At 41.5% G+C, this 20,797-nt stretch overlaps 1 protein-coding gene across 2 annotated transcripts in view; it reads left to right on the top strand.

The window, feature by feature from the left end:
• RASGRF2 (Ras protein specific guanine nucleotide releasing factor 2) overlaps positions 1 to 20,797 on the top strand; it is a 203,873-nt gene that overhangs the window by 139,583 nt on the left and 43,493 nt on the right. The window lies entirely within an intron of this gene.

Genomic DNA, 20,797 nt, shown 5'->3' with positions numbered 1-20,797 from the left:
TAGGACTTGCACTGGACTTTTCCAGAAGGGGAACGAGTCTGAGAAATGGTAATTTAGACATTTTTGACAGACTATATATAGTACTGGTGAAAAAGAGAGAAGCGATGCAGACGGTTAAATTGTGAGTCCAAAGCCTGAAAAACTAAGTTAGCAGTATAATGATCTCAGTTCACAATTAGCTAAGTGTTAGGTGTCAGCAAGAAATCTTCAGTGAGGAGAACCAAAGAGAAGAGACTAGATGCACGTCCCAGATGAGCTTGTCCAGCCCCTCTCGCCCCTGGAGAGGCATCCTCTAAGCTTGTTTATTTATGCCTCGTCTCTTTATGGAAAAGGCTGGAGGCAGATGCCTGTCTGCACTGCGAATCAGAAGGCATTGCCTGGGCTCCATTCTGAATAAAGTCCAGGGGAAATTGAGTTTTCAATCCATAGGGGACTGGTATCTTAATAATAAAAATTACATTTGCAACCTTCTACCCTGAAAATGTCACACAACCCAGCAAATAAATCTTGCACAAAGTGTTGCCATCATCAGAGACAAAGTCATCTGACATGGTGTTTGCATTCGTGCCCTGGCTGTACTTTTCGGTGGCTTGAGGGCCCGGTGCTCTGATTTTCTGTTGTGTCAGACTCAAGTTCTGGTTGAGTCACTTACTAGATCTTTTGGTCATCAGCTTCCTCATCACTGTAAAAGGAACAATCATGTCTGATTTACTGGAGATTTTGAGAATTAGCTTTTTTTTTTTATTCCAGCACAGTGATAATCAAAAGGAAAGGTGCTACATGAAGACACATTTGTGAGTTGCAGGGTGGCAAATGAATTAAGCCCCATTTTCTGGTGCTTCCTGCTTATTGACACATTCCCACGGCCTGGTTGACTTGTGCCAGACAAAGGTGGGTCTGTCAGATAGGGAGAATTTTGAGGATGGAAAGGCAGGAACTGTGGGATCAGGGAGAACATCCCCTATATAACTGAATAGCTTTATTTCACCCACTGTGGTCAGTTCTGGCATTTTCTTAGGTATGGGTTCCTCGAGACTTGCCCTGACACTGCCCCAGCTGTGCTAGTCTATCACAGGTCCAGCTGCTGGAACGGACATTCCTGAGGATGGTTTTCATAGGTGCTGTCTCGGACCATATCCAGGGTTGGACTCAGCCATACTGGTGCTGTGATCATGTATCTGAATAGTTTCCAAAGTGGTTCAGTTCAGTTCATGATTTTTTTCCAGTTCTGATTAATTTTCATACATAATGGTTGTACTACTTTACTTATTACTGTTGAGATACTGGAGACACTAGGTTTTTCCATAGTTAGAAGAATCTTAAGAAGTAATGCTAAATCTATGGAACAAAGAGGTATTTTTGTTTAAATTCAAATAAAGATTATAGCTACTAAGCTCATTCTCTGGGCAATTATTACTAATAATTTGAAGCTGTCACCAGAAACCTCAATGCTGTTTTGCCAACATATGGAATGGCTTAACATATCTAAAAGAGAAGAAAGCACATCCAAATTTAGGTTGTCCTTTTTGCCTTCAAGTATAGGTGGGTAGGTTTTTGGTAGTATATGACTCTTTTCCCACTACAGAGCTATCAGATTCAGAAATAGGGTGGCTTTATCTATTCCAGACGAAGAAATTGAATTCGTAAGTTAAAATCTTCCCCAAAAGAAAATCCTAGACCTAGATGGGTTCACAGGTGATTTCTATCGAACATTTAAATAATAAATGATGTAAATTCTTCACAAAATCTTCCAGGAAATGGAGGAGGAAACACTTTCGAATACATTCTGTAAGGCCAATATTACCATGATACCAAAAGCAGATGAAGATATAAGAAGAAAAAAATACTATAGGGAAAGAGCCATTGTGGATATAAAATGCAAAAACTCTCAATAAAATAATTAGCAAACCAAATCTAGCAACTTACAAAAAGAATTAAACCACATGAACAAGTAAATTTTATCTCAGGAAGGCAAAATTGGTTTAACATCAGAAAATCAATTAATATAATACAAAGCAATTTGATCGGGGAAAGGGTAGTCTTTTCAACAAGTGGTGCTGGAGCAGTGGCTGGCTACAGGCAAAAAGATTAATTTAATCCTAAATGTAAGGGCTAAAATTATGAACTTCAATAAGAAACATAGGAGAAGGTCTTAGTGCATTGTGTTGGGTAAAGAATTTTTAGATACAACATCAAAAACAAGATCCATAAATGAAAAAAACTAATAACTTGATAAATTGACCATCAAAATTGAAAACTTGTCCTTCAAAGGACAACATCAAGAAAGTGAAAAAGACACCCTTAGAGAAATGGGAGGAAGTATTTTCAAATGGTATAATTGATAAATGACTTCCATCCAGAAAATATTAAGAACTCAATAATAAGAAGACAAACTACTGAAGAAAAAATGGGAGGCATTTTTGAATAAATATCTCACCAAAGAAGATGAAAAAAATGGCTAAAAAGCATGTGAAAAGATACTCATTAGTCATTAGGGAAAATACAGGATTAAAATCACAATGAGATACTTACTTCATACCCCTTAGAATAGCTATAATAAAATTAATAAAAAGATAAGTGGCAGTGAGAATGTGGAGAAACAGGAACTCTCATACATTGCTGGTGGGAACGTAAAATTAGTGCAGCCACTTTGGAAAACAATTTGCCAGTTTCTTAAAATGTTGAACATAAACTTGCCATAGGATCCAGCAATTTCACTCCTGACTACTAGTTATCTGTACAAGAGAAATGAATCCATATGTTCACACAAAGCCTTGTACATGAATGTTTATAGCAGCATTATTCATAACAGCCCCAAATTAGAAACAGACCAAATGTCTATCAACAAGTGAATGGATAAATAAATATGAGACATTCATACAATAGAATATTATTCCACAGTGAAGAGGACTGACTGACTGATACATGTTACAACATGGATGAACCCAAAAAATATCATGTTAAGTCAGGGTCAACAATGTGTTTTTCAAAGGTCAGATAGTAAATGTTTTAGGCTTGTGGACCATATGGTCTCTGTGGCAACTTCCCACAGTAGTGCTAAAGCAGCAACAGGCAATATGTTAATGACTGAGTGTGACTGTGTCCTGATAAAACTTTATTTACAAAAACAGGCAGCAGGTACTTTGCTGACTCATGTACTAAGTGAAAGAAGCCAGATGCAAAAGACTACACACAGTATGATTCCATTTATCTGAATGTTGAGAAAAAGTAAATCTGTAATGACAGAAAGCATATCATGATTGGCTTGGGGGTGGGAACAGGGAATGACTGCAAATTGGCACTGAATATTTTGGGGATGATGGAAATGATCTATAATTGGATTGTGATCATGATTGCACAACCCTATAAATTTACTAAATATCAGTAAATTATACACTTAAAATGTGTGAATTTCATGGCAGGTAAATTGTATCTCAGTAAATCCATTAAAAATTATATGTGCTTTCATTTGTTCTTGTTTCTGTTTTTCCTGGCTTAGTCATTATATCCTCATGTTACTTTTATCTTCAATGAAAATTTTGTTTTATTAATGACTCTAGTATTCCAGCTAAGAGCAGTGCTTTGAGTGTTTTATAAATGCCTTGTAACTTTGAACTCTTCTCTCTAGAGCAAAAGTTGGTGTAAGTTAGGTGAGTTCTCTTTGAGCTCTCTCCCAGGGATCTTATTATAAGGAAAATTCTAGTTAAAACTCTGAAGGAAGCTTTATAGCATCTTCAGTGCTGGAGTATCTGAAACCAAGTGTCAGGGACTGTGATTCTGGAGGTGGATAAGAAAGGAGCTTTTAATTGCATGTATTTTTTTTCCTGCCTTCTTTAAAAGTTTTTACCATATCTAACCTAGACTGAAGTAAGTGAATTCATCTGATGCTTAAGGAATCGTCCATGTCTTTCAAAGACTTTTTATGCTAAGAAGAGGGCATTTGTGTTTGCTAGTTGTCTGCTGTGATCATTGTGTTCCCATCATGAGATCTGAGACTAAGGTAGGACAAGGACTTGATTCAAATTCCATCTTGGGATCGGTACATAATTGCCCACGGCATCTTACCAAGAGAGTTAAGTTGGTCAAGTGTAGAACCATCGGCATTCCTGATACCTAGTAGGGCTTTCATAGAACTGAACATTATCTCGCTGCTGATAGAAATGATCATACTGAGAGAAAGAGGGCCGCCTGATGGCTGATGCAGTGATCTGCTGATTTGGTTTCAATTCCTTCATCAGAGAGCGTTTCCGAGGTGTGATCTTAAAAGAAAACGGCCTTTTCTTTGGGCTGATGATGGGCAATAAGCACTAATGAATGACCTCTCTGTATGATTGAGATGCTATTAAATCCTCGCCCTTGGAGCTGAGTGTAAGATCCGGCTCTTAGAGTCTTCAGGAGCCAGAGGTGAAAATGTATCCCCTCAGGCCTTAGGCTTTCTAACTTGCTGAGCTCACTGAGCATATAGCTGGAAGGACCTCTTAGACAAAATATAAACATTGTTTTGTCCCCACTTTAACCGCCTCTTTCCATCTTGTGTGCAAAGATTCCTGTGTGCGAATGATTTGATACCTTATTTAAATCCTTATAATGAAGATTACTAATTACTATGAGCGTTAGTGGTAGGAGTGCACCCATTGCCCATGTGTTAGTCTGATATGCATTATCATCTGCTAGTTAAATTCACTCCCTGGGTTAGTCAGCCTTTTTCTCTGAATCTATAGAATGTTCCTTTGCAGTGGTTTGGTTTTCATTTAAATGAGAGGTCAGGTTCTGCCAAGCAAACATAGACAGAGACAGGTTTTTTAAAAACTCTCCCAGGCTGTCTTCTAAAGATGGGCTCAAGAGTGCCTAATTCACCCAAAACCGTCCTCAGGGTGAGAGAGAACTTCTGTGTGAAGTCTCCTTACCTCTGCTGAGACCTCTCTCTCTCTTTCCACCCTCCTCCCTTCCATCCTTCCTTCCAGCAGATGTGGAAGGCAATTTTGATCAGTTTGAATATCTACCTGGAAATTATGGAGGGCTGTTAGAGGGCAGGCTTTGGCATAACAAAACTGAAGAGCCTCCAGGTGGAGTGACTCTGAATGTGGAAAGTGCTGTTTTAATTGAATGTCAAACCTTCTCAGGCACTGTCCCCAGCATGTGCCTCTAACATCTGACAGGAAAGGTAGCTGCTCCTGGTTTCTGATCGCAAATATTGAGCATCTTAGGTGAATTCCTAGATGTTTGGCATTGGGCATTTGCCATCTGTTATCTATGAAAGTTTGGTTGTGGGGAACAAATTAGCTGTTTTCCTTGGGAAGAGATTTCTTGCAGGGAATTCGGTGCTTAGGAAGGGCTGGAGGACTAGACTCAAGGCAGGGCTTCAGGGAATCACTTTTGGGACACCAGGTAGAACTGACCCACCTGGGACTGCTGATTCTGCTGTCCTTGGCTGGTGGGCAAGCAGGAGATTGCCGTGGAAACTGCTGACCCAAGATGACATTGATTCCACCGCATCAGTGATCAGGAAAGTGCTGCCTGCCTCTGTAGAGGCTGCCCCTGTGACCTGGGACAGTGCGGCCTCCGTGGCCGTGCCTGCCAGCAGAAATGGCTGCGGCTGTACGTAAGAGCCTCTGTCTCATTTCTACCTTCTAGGCACTGAGCAGATGCTCTAATCTGCATTCAGAACCTGAGTTGGAGGGGAGCCTGGGAAATTCAGTTTTTTGCTTTTGAGCCTTCAGCCCTGGAGTACATAAGGAACACTTCTTCACCTTAGACTTTTACATGTAATCTGTTCTGCTACAAAAAAAAAGATGTTTACTTCTGACCACCTTAATTCAAATACAGGTGGGAATGAACATACTGGAAGAATATGCAGAAGCAAGACAGGCCATAGGCACATAAGGTGCTCTCACAAATTTAAATGCACCTCTCTTGACCACCAGACTCACAAATTTAAAATATCTTCAAGCCAAGCAATGTTTGTGCAATGTGTGGTCTGGCTACAAAAGAAACATGCAATTAGAGCGCCCTTGTGGGAGTCCCAGTTATGTGCATATGCGTGCGCATCTAGTCCTGTGCTGAGAATAAGCAGCCCTTTTTTTTGCCCTGACCCGGGAAGTACAGATGCCATGTGTGTCCCAGTGTGAGGTGCTGTGTCATCAGAGAACTAGGCTGGGCTGATGGCACTGGGAGGTGTTTGCTTATTGGGGAACTCCTGTAAGACGGGGAAGTTAGAACCTATGACTGCTGTAGTTGATGCGAATGGTATCTGATGATGTTGTGCATGCAGACATCTCTGCGGCTCTTGAGGCTATTGTGGGGGTTAAATAAGCATAAAGTGCTAGAACAGTCCTGACATATAATAAACACTGTGTAAATAATTCCTGTTATTTTTGTTATTATGTAATCATTATTATTTTCTATAAAGTGGGGATAACTGACTTACAGGATGGTTATAAAGCTTAAGTGAGTTTAGTCCCTGGCAAAAGTAAGCGCTGAACGAATGTTAGCAGTAAAATAATAATAATCATAACGTTTTAACTCTTAGAACGATGCTTTCACTGTAACTTATTTCCCTAGAAATAACCCAGAGACCTTCTCCCTCTAAAGAGTAAGACGGTCACTGGCTTGACTTTGAGAGACAAGCACAGGCCCATCCTCTCTCCTTCAGCACAGGGCAGTTTCTTGGCAACATGCACATTTACTCCACGGATTCAGTCTACAGTCTTTCAATAGAACCTCAAGTCCAAGAAGTTAGTTTACTTTTGGAAAATTATTTTTCTGACCAAAACGACTTCACACCACACTTACTCACTGTGTGAATTAAGGTCTCTGCCCTTCAAATTGGGCCAAGTTTCATGAAAAAAATAGATCCAACCTTCATGAAGTTTAGGAATCATTATGGTCCGTTAATTCATGTTTATATTAACCAAATTCTTTGACCTGATTTGGTAGCAAATATTTTTGTACAAGTATCTGGTAGACTATTGAATCACTTTTAGACCGTTGAATCATTGCTTGGGAAGTTAAATAGAACATACTTTCAGAATTTGTGGTTTTAAAAAAAGATTTTCTCTGCCTGATGAATAGTGACAGCAACCCAGACTTAGGGAATGGAATTCTCGGGGCGCTTCTGTACCTTCTGGCAGTTGCACACCAATTAGCAAGTGCTGGCCTGATCAGCAAAGGTTGGATTCTGGAGGGAAGTGATTCCCTGTGAATTTTCTATATGGAAGTTAAAGTCCTTTGTAACGAGATGAAGGTGTCTGGGTAGGGCACAGTGGACTCTGAAGCTCTCAAACACATTTTAAGAATTGTTAGTAATCTATGAAAAGTTTCAACATTGAAAACTGAGCAGCTGTCTTCCATTGAAATGATACAAGTAGACTTTGTCTGAAACACTCTGCGAAGACCTGGATCCACTGTCAGAGTGGAGGGTGCCCCAAGGTTGGGGCCCAGTGCAAACCTGCCTTCATGTGGAGGGCATTCTCCTGGGGCTGAAGGCTTCACAGCTGTGTACAAGCCTCTCTTCTGAGTCCTCAGATGCTAAACTGGAAGTACTTTACGATATCTCCAGTCTTGTGGTTACAGACCATGGGGAGGTTGGGATGGGAGAAGTGTGGTAAATTCCAAGGCAGGGAGGTTCAGGAACTCCTGACTCAGGAAATACCAAGGTCTTCCAATAAATGGAACCAGTCTGTGTTGGTATATTCAGGCACAGTGATAAGGTGAATAAAAAATATTGGGTTAAAAAATAATTATTAAACTGATAATATGAGTGTAAAGCCCTTGCATGGAGGGAGATACAAACGTAACCCAGTGACCCAGGCCTCCAGCATGGGGCCTCCAAGTGAGGCCTGGTATCTTCTTATACTTGAGTTAAATCAGCTGAAGAACCGCCTCTCCCACCTTGCATCCAATATGGATTATTACTGAAAAGTCCATCTTTCAACGAATTCTTTGGGAATAGTTCTAAAAATCCCAGGTGCTGTGTTTCCCTGTCCTCTCTTGCCTGTTGGTGCTTCTCTAGGTCAAACGTCCAGTTCTGACTACATCAAGGCCCTGCCCGCTGGTCTTAGGTGCCTCTTCTGCTGACACAGAGGCTTTGGCCGGTCCACAGAGATGCTCTTGTGAGCCCCACTCTCTTCACAGCCACCCCTGGGGCTGGTGCAGATCTCTGCTAAGTTGCTCAGACCAAGTGGCTTACACCTTCCCTAAGCCCTGGGACTTATTCTGGATACCAGTTTAGCTTCCTTCTTGCTTCTGGTGACTTGACTCCCAGAAGCCCCATCATCTTTCCTGGGGCTTGTTCTGTCTGTGTCACGTGGGGCCACCTGGTGCATCTCAGTGTCACTGAATCTCAGAGAAAAGAGATGGGGCTGTGGTCAATTTCCAATCAGGAGGCCTATGTAAAGCCACAGATGTGATCAGTTGTATGGGAACTGGTGTTGCTCAATTTTACCAAGCAGCGCTCAGGACCATAGCACCGGTAGATTACTGGGGCAAGGTGACACGTTGTTCCTCCTGCTGAAAGCCCTTGTCCGCTTACAAATATTCTAGGGGTACCTAGGATAAGCAAGAAGGACGTGGTCTCCATTGTCACATGTGAAGACGTGGCAGCGTTGAGGAAGGGCCTTTGTAAGCAGAGGGGAGGGATCCATGGAGATTGAGGTGCGAGAGGAAAGACGAGGAAGGGGCAGTGTTGGGGGCAGGTAATTGATGATGCCAGGGAAGCAAGGGTGTCAGATGCATGGTGGGGGACCTGAGGTTTATCCAAGGAGACCTGCGGAACAGAATTTAGAGGCATCTAGATAAGCTCCGCATGTTACCATGGAGGAAACTGAGACCCTGAGGGACGAAGGGACATTTCCAAGGCCACTCAGTGAGATAAGCCCATTAAAAAAGCCCTGATCTGTTATTCCTTCTATCACATTTGCTGCTCTCTCCAGGGGTTACAGAAGAGAGTGGGAATGGAGTGGCACAGAGATTTTGAGGAGGGGAGCTAAGCCTCCTGGTCTCCTGCATGTATGACTGCAGTCTTCAAGTCATAGGAGATGAGGTGTGCTGTGAGCGCAGGAACAGGAGGGTCCCGCGGTCTGCGCTCAGCGAGTTGCCCTATTTTGGCTTTATCAGCAATGTCAGTTGTTTGACGTTGCCCTTGGCGGCCAAGGTGATGGATCTGGTTGAATCATCCCTCCCTCAGTGCTGTTAAACTAATTCAGTGGAGTAGAATTATGCAGCAGGCTGCTCAGAATCTGTCTGAAATCCTGGGAGAAGTCTTTAAACTGCACACGTCAGTACACAGTCGGGGGGCAGTGATATTCTCCTCACTGTGCTTTCTGTAAGTTTCAAAGCAGGCAGAGAATTTTAAATGAAAATCCACCGAGCCGCTGCTGGCATGAAAGCCTGCGCTCTGACCCGCCGCCGCTCTGCGGCCGCCTCCAGCACACTTGAGGAAAAGCAGGAGCCCGCTTGGCAGGTTCTGCTGGTGTGATCAAAGGCACGGAGCACGGAGCACCCAGGACCGTAACTGAACATCGACAGAATCAAATGGGCTTGATATTCACACAGAGTGGAGCTGCTCTCTTGAGACACTGGCAGACTTGTGCTGCCTGGACTCACCTTGTGTCTTCAGATCTCAAATGGGCGTTCTGTGCTGCCAGACGAGCCTAGTAATGTCAGTTTCCTGCACTCCGGGATTTCTCATCCCGTCCTCTCTTCAGCTGTCCACATCCCTTTCCATACTCACTCTTGGGCTTCTCTCCTGCTCGTGGTGAAAACAGATACACACGGTCAAGGATGACGTCTCTTCTCCACTGATTTCACCCAGGGCCCTTGGACTCGCACTCTGCCTTCTCCCAGTGACTGTGGAAGAATCAGCCCCACACTGCTGTTGGGTCGGCTCCTCCCTTTTCACACACTCAAGAACCGTTCTCATACAGTAGCCACCCGTTTCTGTCTCATCATCAGTTCTCCGTCTACCTGGTCATCCCCATCCGCGTGCCGGCATGTCTTTATGTCGCCTGTTTTACCAGGCCCTGCTCCATTTTGCTGCTTGTTTTCAAACCAAATGTCTTGAAAGAGTTCCACATGCTTAAAGTCTCCACTTCATCACCTCCACTTCCCCTCAACCTTTTCTCTTGGACTTTCACCCTGAAATGACTCTTATCCGTTGATTCTTATCACTGATGACTTACATCTTGCCGAAGCCAAAGCCCTCTTCTTAGTCAGCCTCCCAGCAGCATTTGGCACAGCTGGTCACGGCCTCCTGTTGAAACACTGGTCCTCTTCGTCTCCATGACACCGCGCATGCCTGGTTTTCCTTTTGTCCTACTCTCCTCCCCTCTTTGGTCTCCATGCTGGCTCCTCTTGTGCCAAATCTCTACTGGTTGTGGGATCACAGGACTCTGGCATTTCTCCTTGTCTACACTCCCTACCTAAGTAAGCTCGTGCCGTCTTAGGATTCTAAGTACTACGTAAATGCTTGATACTCACCAGTTTGCATTTTCAGTCTGAACCTTTCCACATGAGTTGCAGACTGTTGTGTCTCAGAGCCTCCCTGATATTACCACTTAGGTGTCTGAAAGAGATATTTTTCAGTGTAAAACTAAACTCTTGATTTTTCTCCCTAAAACCTGCCCCCTTCCCAGTTCCAGCTACACCCAGCTGCTCAGGCCCCAAACAGTGGACCCATTCCAGATTCTTCTCTTTCCTTTAGACCTTACATTCATTTCTAAGGGCTACTGTAATAAATTACTTCAAATCGTTAGGTAAAAACAACAGAAATTTGTTTTTTCAAGGTTCTCGAGGCTAGAAATCTGAACTCAACGTGGCAGTGGGGCCCTGCACTCTGAGTGTTAGAGAAAGGGTCCACCTTGCCCCTTCCAGCTTCTGGTGGTTGCTGGCAGTCCTTGGTATTCCTTGGCTTGTGGCAGCATGACTCTATTCTGTACCTCTGATGTCACATGGCCTTCTTCCCTCTGTGTCCAAATTTCCTTCTTCTTCTAACCATACCACTCACTGGATCTAGGACCCTCTCTAATCCAGTTTGACATCTTAACTTGATTACATCTGCAAAGACCCTGTTTCCAAATAAAGTAACACTGACAGGCTTTGAGGAAACGTGAATTTGGGGGAACACTACTCAGTTCAGTGCAGACCTCCATATCCGTTCCCTCAGCAAGTCTCGGCCCCTCCATCTCCAGCATTTATTACCAGTCCTGCCATAGCCTTTGTCCAAACCTGCATCACCAAGGATGACTGCGTTATACCCGGTCTTTCCCACCCCAGGTTTGCCCCCTCCAGTCTGCACTACACGAGGCAGCCGGAGGCACCTGTTCGGAGTGCCAGTGAGGTTATGATTCCCTCGCACCAAACCCTGTGCTTCCCGAGACCAGAGAATCAACTCCAGCTCTTACACTTGGCTCAAGAGATGCCCAGTGATCTTGCCCAATCTCCAGCTTCGACTCCCTGCTCTGGGCCCCATATTCGCTGGGCTCCAGCCACACCAGGCTGCTTTCTGGCCCTCAGTTAGGCTGAGCTGTCTCACGTTTCATTCGCTGTTCTGCTTGAAACACTCCCCCCACAGATCTTCAAGTGATCTTTTCATTGTTCAAATCTCAACTCACCTGTCTCTGTCCCTGTCTTAAAAAGGCATTCCCAACCCAGCCTAGCAAATGTCCTCCCTCTCTCCCTGTCTCCCTCTCTCTCGCTCTCTCTCTGTTTACCTTCCACATAGCTCTTCTTTTTAATATCTGAATTTACCTTATTCATTGATGGATAATAATACCACTGGCATGATGTATTATTTATTGTTCTCTCTCCCCCAGTAGAACAGTAAGTTCCTGTAAGTAGCTAATTGGTCTCCCTTGTCCACCCCAGTATTCCAGTTCCTATGAAAGTGATTAGCACAAAGATGCTCAATAAATACTTTGCGTCTGATAAAATGGGCTACTTTTGTGTTTTGTGTCTCTCACCCTGCCTCCCAAGATACGTTTCATTTTCTAGTGGTAATATCTATCATTTTTGTATATTGAAATTTTTGTATAAATTCTTGTATATTTACAGTTGAGGGGGAGAAAAGGACCTTTTTTTATCCCCCCTCCCCAACCATCTCTAAAATGCTCTGCTGTGGCGTCTTCAGAACAGCTCAGCTAATTGTGTGGCCATCCCCCCTCGCACACACAGGTTGCTGCTTCCTCACAACTGTATACACACTTTATCGACTCCGCCCGGGGTAAGAAGCTACCACTCATTACACACTCCTCTGCTCTCACGGAAAAGTATTTCTAGATGTGTGTGTAGGATTCTGTAGAAAGAAATGTAGAGGGATTGGGGAAGTTTTTATTACTTTGCTTTATAGGGAAAGTTTGCCTAATACAAGGACATGAATATCGTTCTACATCAGGCTGGCGAGCCGCCTCTTCTCCGGAAGAGGTAGCAGATGCTGTCAGAGAATTCAGGCTAATATACAGAAAAATCGTCCTCCTTTCCTTTTCCAGATAGTTGGTTATGAAGTTGGGCAGAAATGGCAATTAAAAGTTTGTTCCGTGTGTGTGTGTGTGTGTGTGTGTGTGAGCTTTCTGCTAACCATTTCTAGAGCAGTTACTGTATTTTCAAAGGCCTGGGTAATTCTGATTTTCTGTCAAAATCTCACCGAGAGTGTTTTATTTCTGATTTTTTTAAGTAGATTGCTGTATTTTAATTTTAAAACTGGTTCAAGTTACTGTCTCCCATAAACCTGTGTCACCTTTCAGTTTTTAGCTTATCTCTTTCCTTCTTGCCTCAGCAGTTTTCTTGAAAAGTCACTTAAACTTGCTTACTCTGTGGCTTCACTTCTCACCAACTCCTCAGAGGGTCCCATTCTGCTCCGGGGCAAGTCCCTGTCGGGGCAAATCCCTGCCGCCCTCCGTCCTGGCAGTATGTCCTTGTTGCATCTCCACACCAGCTCCAAATCTGGTGACAGCAGCGATGGGTGGGCTGGAGCTTACACAACAGTCAACAGGGCAGCTAGTGCTTCTCATAAACAGGCACGCAGTCTGTTTCAGTGCGAGGAGCCTGGATTTTTAGAATCTGATAATCTTGCCATAAATCCTGGCTCTGATCTTGCTGTCTGTGATCTTAGGTGGCTTTTGGGTTTCTCTGAGCCTCAGTTTCCTCATCTGTAAAAAAGGAATATATTTTATATAATTGTGAGAAGTGAAAAAAGTAACACCCAATGCTTCTCAGAAAGTTTCATTTTAAACTTAGTATATAATCATTCCTTCAGGAATCTAAACAGCACATATTTTAAAAAATCCATAAGAGCAATTCTGCTGGCAGTCTTAGTTACTGATTTTCTTGAAAGGTGATAGCAGAGGAAAGATACTGATTTTTCCCTTCTTCATGTATTTTTCATCTCAAATAACGGTAGACCTGCTGAGCTTCTTTTTCTCAGTCTAGAAGGATGTGCTTTTTTTTTTCTTTCATTGTTTCAATTTATTGCACTTACAGAAAATCTCAGGTTAAACTGAGAAGAACTAAAAAACTTATAGGAAGGTTTTTTTTTAAACCCTGCTATACAGAATTTGTTCATTGCCTCATTAGTATCTTGCTATATATCCACCTTTGAAAAGCTGCCCCTTCACGTTCCTGGCCACATGCTTTGAGTAGGAATCTACCTCCCCAAAACACATGCATGCATCTCTCGCCGTCCTCACCAACAAACACAGCCATCATCACGGTGATGAGTTTGAGGAAGGAGTACGCACTTCGGGCCAGTGAAGTGTAAGGACTTTTTGGAGGGCCTCTAGATTAGAAATTTCTCTCTCTTTGGTGGAAGCTACCGGAAAGACTGCTCTCTCATCCACTGGATGGTGTGAGCTGAGGTTGTAAGACTAGCATGGCCAGCCCCATTTTTGCTACCCGGAAATGAGAGCAGAATTAAAGCGCTGAAGACAAATAAACATGGGCCAGGTTACTGTGTGCCTCTGAACCAGACAGGCTCTGAAGCTAGAACTATCTCCAGATACATAAAATAGTAATTCCCTTTTTATTCTAAGCCAGATTGAATTGGCTGTTCTGCCCCCTTTTGCAAACAAAAGATTGCCAATTAATATTCCATTAAAATGGGAGTAATTGAATGTGCCAGTAGATTATTATACCAAATGTCCTACCCTATTCTGATTAAAGTTCAGTTTCTGTAATTGTAACTATTATTCTAGATCGTCTCTCAAGAATGAGTATGTCAGTTCACAGATCAGTAAATACCCTTACCATGGTATTCAGCACAGTGTATGTGTAAATCTGTCTGCATTTACTTCTTTTTTGTTGTTATCGTTTACTAGCTAATAAACCAAGAGCAAGTTACAGAGCTTTTTCATGTCTAGGAAAATATTCTAGACTTGGTTCAGTGGACAGGAGGGAAATATTAGAAGTACTTGGCGCTGGAACAGTAACACTTCAGGGGGATATTTGAGATTACTCTTATAGAGACAGCACCTTGCTCATTTGCAAAGTTTCGAATTATACATTTTTGGTATTTTACTTGTTTGGAAGCTCTCTTTTTTCCACTTTAAGAGCAAACTCCATGAGACCAGAGACCACATCTCTTTTGTTCACTCAGCATGTGCACAGAACCTGGAGCATAGTAAGTGCTCCATAGAAATTGACTGAATAATTGAATTATGAATGGAAAAAGAATAGAAGGACAGAGGGAATGGAGAAAGGAGGAAAATCTAGGAGACAAAAGCTACAACCCATGTGTGAAGTACCTAGACTTAAGATTTTGCAGCAGGAGACTAGAGAAAAAGGGATAAATCTAACAGATGCAACCGAAAAGTTAACAGTACTTACTGGCTGAATGGGAAACACCAAGAAGAAATAGAGAAGAGTGAGGTGTCCCACCTGAGAAGTTGAAACCAAGTTATTCCATTAACTCAACAGGAAAGTTAGGATGGGGAGGAGCTTGAGAGCAAAAGACATACGTTTGATTTTGGGATATGTTTCTTATGAGAGAAGAATGTGTCATTAATATGAAAATGCCTTGTAAGAAGCTTGAAATGAAGGGTTTGGGGAAATGTCGGAGCTGGAAGTGTCAGGTGAGAATACATAGAAAAACCTTGGGGGAGAGTTATGCCCCCAAGACAGTGAGAGCTGGATGAAGGCAGCTCGAGAACAGACCAGAGACCAAGGAATGAGGCAGAGATGAACAACCGGGAGGGCTGGGCAGAGAGTGCAGAGTGTTGGGTGACAGAAACAAAGGGGGACAATAAACATCCTCTGCTTGTTCCTCCAGACGTGTTTCAGAGTAAAGAATGGGCTTAGTTACCCAGGATTTCTGGGAAGTTAATTCATATAGTTTGAACATAGTGCTAGTAATCAGACTGTCTATGTTAGTCACTTTCAGACATGTTTATTGCAACCCACTCTAAGAAGTATATTTTACATTTTGGCTCAGGATACACACACACACACACAATTGATATAAAAATTTCCCTAGAGTACTCACTCTCACCAAGTACAATCTATCCAGATAGTTTTCATCTATTTAATTTTTTTAAATGCTGGTAACAACCCACTAAATCGATCTCATTCCCTATTAATACATCATACTTGGAAGTTTTAAAAGCTCTGGTCTGTATAATTGGTCACATAGGAAATATAATACATTTGGGGAAAGTACTTTTTGAGAAAGTTTTAATTCCAGTTAGATAAATAAAAATTTTTTAAAAAATCCATTGCAGTATGAAACTCTATAATGGTACTATGCTCTTATTGCTCTTCAAAATTTAGAAGAGAGAATTAAAAGGAAAGCACTTAATTTCCCAAAATATTCAAATAGCATCTTCTTTTGTAGCCTTAATGTTTACCAGCTTGCAAGAAAAACTTAAAAGACTTTTAAGTTTTGGATTCAGGCTATGTGGTGGTAATTAAAAGCACTCTGGCTTTGGAAATAGATTTGTCTGTGCTGGTTCTGCCACTTATTAGCTCTGTGACCTTGGCCAGGTTTCTCAACCTCTCTTATTTTCTATTTCTTTGTCAGTGGAGGTAACAGTATTTACCCTACTTGGTTGCTGTTGTTGAGGAGCCACATTACTCATGGTCCTATACTTGGTACTTGGTGGGCATGTGATAAATGACAGTTGTTATTATTACAAGGGTTAAATTATAGACCACTTGTAAAGCTTTTAGTACATACCTGGCACAAAGCAACAATAAATATTAATGATTTTTCCATGCCAGCAACCAAAGAGTAGAAATATAGTTGTAATCCAAGGGTACTGAAATGTACAAACCAATGATGTGATTTTATATTGCACGTAATTATTGAAGAAAGTTATCTACTGGATAAAACAAAGTGCATGGATAACACTGATGTTGGAGAGACTGAGCCCCTTTTGAATAAGTGAAAAGTTATGTGTCAGTGATGTGACATTTTTCTTAATTCCCCCACCGATATAATCATTAAAATGATCTCAATGCATTCATTCAATAAGCCTAAATTTATTAAGACCTACAATGGCAGGTACTGGGGATAAAAACACAGTAAGTAGCAGTTTCTAGAAGTAAGGTTAAAGTAAGCAATAGTTAGCATTTACTTTCCTCCCAGGAACCCATCACCATGGACCACTGACATCTATGTTATCTCCGTGCTTTCTGGCTCTGCCTGATTGTACTCTAACTTTCCTCACCAAGTGAGAGGATGCCCTAAAGGTGCTATGTTGGCATCAACTACAGCTCCAGAGTCCACTTCTTGGTGATCTACTTTTGATTTTAAGATACGTCACCATCTTCAGGAATTCCTTGTCTTTGACAGTTTGTCCTCAAGCAGCCTCAGGATGGCTCTAACTGGACAAACCCATCATCCACCTACATGTAATCTTATTTCCATCTCACCATTATTTTCCTTGCCTCTTACAAAGTAGGCCATGAAGTTAGCTGAGTATCACATTATTTGAAGAATAAAATGAAAATTTCCTTCCTTTTCTCTATTTTAAATTTTCCTTGCCTCCCTCCCCATTCCTTTATCATATGTCCTTCTTGTGATAGATATCAGATACATAGTCATTATGGTAACATGGCCAAAGAATGCTGTTAATTCAGGTATATAGCGTCTGCAGATACCTTCAGGTAGTTTTCATTGGGAGTGATGGAATTTTTGTTGAGAAAAATAACTGCTAAGTGCCTGTGTACAAAGCTGAAGAGCCTACAGAGATGTTTGAGATAAAATCCCTTCACCAAGGAGTGTATCGTTTAATGAGAGGTGGCATCCACCAATTGCTAAAAGGGATGGAATGACTCACAAGCTCTCTGGGGGAAGGATCATAAAGCTGAATCACATTCTTTTTTTTTTAACTTTTTTTATTGAGTTATAGTCATCTGACAATGTTGTGTCAAATTCCAGTGTAGAGCACAATTTTTCAGTTATACATGAACATACATATATTCATTGTCACATTTTTTTTCACTGTGAGCTACCACAAGATCTTGTATATATTTCCCTGTGCTATACAGTATAATCTTGTTTATCTATTCTACTTATGCCTGTCAGTATCAACAAATTTTGAACTCCCAGTCTATCTGAATTGCACTCTTAAATTCACACGTATGGTGATTGGGGTCTTACCACTTTTCCAGACGGCTTTTGTTGCCCAAAGTAGCTTGTTTGACCAGTGCCTTCAACTGAAAAAGAATCTACATATGTTGGAAAGATGTGTATATTGCAGATGTGTGATGTTATTTAAATAAACTCTCCTGGTGTATATGTAGAATTTGGTGGCTGTCACACTTGACAAGGGAAAGATGTTTAGAACTCTGCCAAGAATTTGCTGTTTGCTCTTCCAAAATGTGGCGCAAGAACTCCTTGGGGGTGGATCCATGATTCTAGGACAGAATGGCTTCTGCATGGATATTGCCACCAATTAGCTATGTGGTTCATGTTTAAATTCAGAAATAAATATTGCCCAAGCAGCCCCCAGTTTAGATGGTGGCTTGCAATAAGGAGGAAATCTGGTGAGCTGCAAAAAATTGTGGCTCTGATCACAGAGCTTTAAAGTCTGTGATAAATGGTGAGACTGGCCATCTGATTGAGAGATGGACCTATGTGCTGTATTGTGTATACACACATATCACCTTAGCACATGAGAGCCCAGTTAAGGCAATTTTAGTTAATGAATAAGCAGAAGCTCCGTTCATAAAACTTGATCTCTCAGGATTTACTACAGGTATGCCTTTCAGATAGATGGTTCATGTATCTGGTTTAGGGAATTTCTGAATTGGTGACTTAAATAGAATTGACAGAATATTTCTAAGATCAAAAACCTCCCTCTGTTGATCAAGCAGTAAAAAGGATTCTTTAGGAAGGAAATAGCTTGATGTCTATCAGATCTTTACTGTTTTCACGTATGCTTATGACTCAGATAATGTCAAGAGTATATTGTGAGGGCCATTGGGTCAAGGGGATAGATGGATGAAGCCAGCTATAGGTGAGAACATAATTACAGTAAATATGGCTTATTGAGTGCCTTGTTTTACAGGAATTATTTAATCTTTAAAACAACTTAATATGGTTTCATTAGTCTGCTCATTTTATGAGGAAACAGCCATGGAGAGGTTAAATAATTTGCCCTGGACTTTACTTCTGGTCCATCCTGGGGCCATATTGGGGTTGCCTGCCATGTGGAAGGTGCGGTGGAAGGTGTGTCTTTGGAGCCTTGCCTGTTTCTAGTGTTCCTGCCGCTCTTGGAAGGCTGGTCCTGCCTGTGGCTGGTCCTTCTACTCCAGCCGCCTCTACCCCTAGCTGTGGATTATTCCAGTGTGCATTGTTGAAGATCTCCTACGTGAGTGCTTGGTCAGTTTCCAAGGGAATTTTGAGCCCTGCAAGTGGCAAAAGTGATGAGCTCTGAGCAGCAAAGAGATGTTGAGAACTTACCAAGCTGAGGTCTACACAAAAAAAGATAAATAACCTGGTTATTAGCAGCAGTTATGTAAAATAGACAAGCAGTGTAATCTAATGCTAACTTGAATGGTAGCAGAAATTGAGATTTGAATTTATGGAAATAGTGGACATTTTATAAAGAAGACCCAGCACGTGGTCTTTTGTGTGTGATACTGGTTTGGAAAGCAGAAGGACCTTGTTCTTTCTAAATAATCTCCCCTCTCCACCCATCCCTGACACAGACACAAATGGACATCTGTTGAAAATTCCAATTCTTTTCTCCATGTCTTTTAACCTCTCTTTTTCTTTTTCCATCTCTTTAGCTCTCTGTACTGCATTTAGGTAATTTTCTCAGCTCTGTTTTCCCAATCTCTTTCCAGTTTACTCTTTCTTAATTCAACTGGGGGTCTAATCTATGTTTATTTATCGTATCTATCTGTGTTTTAAATATCAACCTGTCAAATTTTCAGCAATCATTGAAAGAATAATTCTGTTAATTTGAAGAAGTTTTATGTGGTTCTTATAAAATTTGACTTTTAAAATATTTTAAATTCTTTTCACATATTTTCAGGTCCCACCTATGTATCTTTAGTTTTTATAAACACCCTAATTTTAGGATGTTAGAACTAAATGAGAATTGCTGGAGCTCAGCTCCAGTTTTGGCTTTGTAGATACGAAGACATGGACAGATTTCAGATTTATTTAGCAGATAAAATTATCAGGAAGAAGCAGAGAGATGGGCCAAGAATGATTCCAGTTTCAAGCTATTTGACTGTTTGACTGATGGTATTCCTTCACTGAGATAGGGAACACTGGAAAAGGACGAGTTCTGGTGGAAAGGCCGTGAGTTTTTCTTTTGCACATACTAAGATTGAGGTTTTTGAAACATCTTCGGAAAATACCAAGAGGCAGGTGGATATATGGTTCCAGGGCTCAGAGAAGAATTTCAGAAGTACATGAGTAATTTTCTTATAGGTGATCGTTAGATGAAATTTCCTAAAGAAAGATAATAGCCCTTGGATATAGAGGCATGGAGGTTATTGGTGACCTTAGTGGAAGCTGTTTTGGTGTTAAGATGGGGTGAGAATCTTGGAGTAGGATGTAGAGTGAGTAGGAGACGAAATGAAATCAGTGAATATAGACAACTTTCAAGAAGCTTGCCAGTGAAGTTATGTAAGGCTTGAATTCATTTCTAAAGGAAACAAAATAAAATGACATCACTTAATTATGATTGGAAGGCAAAATCTTATTAAAGCAGAGTCAGTAGAAAAATATTAAATTGGTTTCTTGATAGTGAAAAGGTGGCCAAGATAGAGACATAGGCTGGCACAGAGAGGGCTCAAAGACACCGACCCAATACTGAGTTGTAGTAATACCCAGTAGTTATTGAGCTCTCTCTGTTTTTCCAAGTGCCATTCTAAATGCTTAAAAAGTATTAACTAAATCTCCAAACGAGTCTATAAAGCTGGTACACTGATCCCATGCAGGACATGAGGAAACTGGTCCCAGAGAGGAGCCGCGATTTGCTGGTAGGAGGACAGGGACTTGAACCCAGACAGTCTGGCTGTGGAGTTCATGTTCTTCACAGTAAAGTATTTGTCTCATCTGTGAGCCAAGCATGGGTTCATCTATCTACAAATATTGAAAATGTTAGTGGTTATATGATGACTTTGGAGCGAAAGTATAAACTAATGTTGATTCAAATACTGTGTCAAAGCTCCTTCTTGGCTCAATATTATGTAACAAGACAGGCACAAATAGAAGTGTCATTAGACTGGCTTTCGCTTTCATCATTGGCCTTGAATAAACATATGCACCCTACTCATTTAATTGTACCTGTAACTGTGTGGTGGCCTCGCTGCTGAGGAGATAATAGGTAAGGAAGCAGAATCCACAACA

The sequence above is a fragment of the Vicugna pacos genome, chromosome 3 (assembly GCF_048564905.1).
Source record: "Vicugna pacos chromosome 3, VicPac4, whole genome shotgun sequence".
NCBI classification, from domain to species: Eukaryota; Metazoa; Chordata; class Mammalia; order Artiodactyla; family Camelidae; genus Vicugna; species Vicugna pacos.
The sequence above is the reverse complement of the archived record's forward strand: the minus strand, read 5'-3'. Positions and strand labels throughout refer to the sequence as shown.